Source organism: Notothenia coriiceps, unplaced genomic scaffold, assembly GCF_000735185.1.
Source record: "Notothenia coriiceps isolate Sejong01 unplaced genomic scaffold, NC01 NC01_scaffold00032809, whole genome shotgun sequence".
Lineage (NCBI taxonomy): Eukaryota > Metazoa > Chordata > Actinopteri > Perciformes > Nototheniidae > Notothenia > Notothenia coriiceps.
In genome coordinates, this window is record NW_011365510.1 from 134,718 (window position 1) to 136,312 (window position 1,595).

Sequence of the window (1,595 nt, forward strand, 5' to 3'; positions counted from 1 at the left end):
ACGCACTCTAAAATCTGAAGAAGGCCTCTTTACCAAGGTCTGAACAATGTTTAATATCTGTAAAAGTAAGAATCAGATTTAAAAGTTGTGTTACACGAATAATGTCAGAAAGATGTGTGACATTTTAAAGTTGGAATGAGGTTTCTGAGTGAAAGTATGAAGGAGCAGTTAGCAGTTGCAGAAGGAGCAGTTAGCAGTTGAAGAAGGAGCAGTTAGCAGTTGAAGTTGCATGAAGATTGTTGAAGTCTGAAGAGTTCTCCATTGACTTCCATGTTAAAAATGGGATGTATCTCTGGAATTATGAAAGTTATGAATGATAAAAGTAATAGCCATCGATTCCTGATCGAGCTGAACGTTTTGATGTTTGAACGGAGTTTCTGCGATGTTCAATGTGGGAGAAGAAGCAGCGCAAAATAACCCGGCGGAATAATAAAGAATTTTGTGCGTAGCATAACAGATGGTTGGAATGCTGTGTCAGCATTCCCACTAAATGAAGAGTTCAGTCAGGAGGTAGAGTAAACTTAGCTGAGGGTCCAAGCAGGCCAGGGAAGATCACAGAGAATGCAGGTTAACTGATTTGGAAGGTGAATTGTTTTACCTCACCTGCTCCTTGGTTCAGTGACACTCAAAAACAGCCTGGTTGAACAGAAAAGGTCCCCGAAAATACAACTGGACTTCCATTCCTGTTCTCTTTCTGCAGTGGAGTAAGATCTCCCTCCTCCACACCTCTCAGGTGTGACTTACTGTCTTGATTAGCTTCCCCCAGTTCTCAGGTGTGGCTTGTTGAGCCACTCCCCTTTGAACAGGGAAGGAATATATATATTTTTTTGTTCTATTTGTCCCCGTCCTGCTACAGTAGGAACCTAAAAAAGTGTGTTAGTTTATATTCCAATCTTAGTTGATCAAAAGACATCATTCTACCCTCTTCAAATAAGTCCTTTAAAACTGTGATACCTGCAATAACTTCCCATTGTTGAATCTGTCACCCATTCAAAGAAATTACTGAATCTGAATAATATAGCCGCAAAGCTGCAGTGAGTGTGTAGGAGGCAGAGTGGAGCTTTCTCATTTTTTATCTGTTGGCAGAAATAAGATATAAATCAACAGTAATTAAAAAAAACTCAAGGTTTTACAAAATATGGATGACTCATGTAACATGAGAAAAACTGGGTTTGTTTCTGTTGTCTAAATTGAGACTAAATCTAGGTCATATTTGAAAAGGGGCCTTATTCCTTTCACAACAACTATCTGTGCCACACTTTTGGTGTTTTGAGCTCTGATAATGAGCAATGGTTCAAAAACTTGTCAGGCCCAAGTTTCTGATTCGAGGAGCCTGAAGAAAAGCTTGATGTAGCTTTTTTAACTTAACATTTTGTCTGGACTCTTTCAGCACTTTGTTTTTCAGTGTGTCTTTTCCTCTATTCTTTCTCATCTAGCAGAGAGTCGAGAAGGGAAGTGTCCTGTTGTTTCCGATGAACTCGGGGGCTGTGGCCACTCCCGAACATCCAGCTACGCCAGCCAACAGTCCAAACTCTCAGGTATGGGACCCCACATCAGAAACAGGTCAAGTTTTTAAGATTAATGTTGTTGACCTA

General features: G+C 40.2%; 1 protein-coding gene across 1 annotated transcript in view; it reads right to left on the minus strand.

Moving 5' to 3' along the window:
• col28a2a (collagen, type XXVIII, alpha 2a) overlaps positions 1-1,595 on the minus strand; it is an 18,045-nt gene that overhangs the window by 12,623 nt on the left and 3,827 nt on the right. The gene's annotated exons all lie outside the window — the stretch shown is intronic.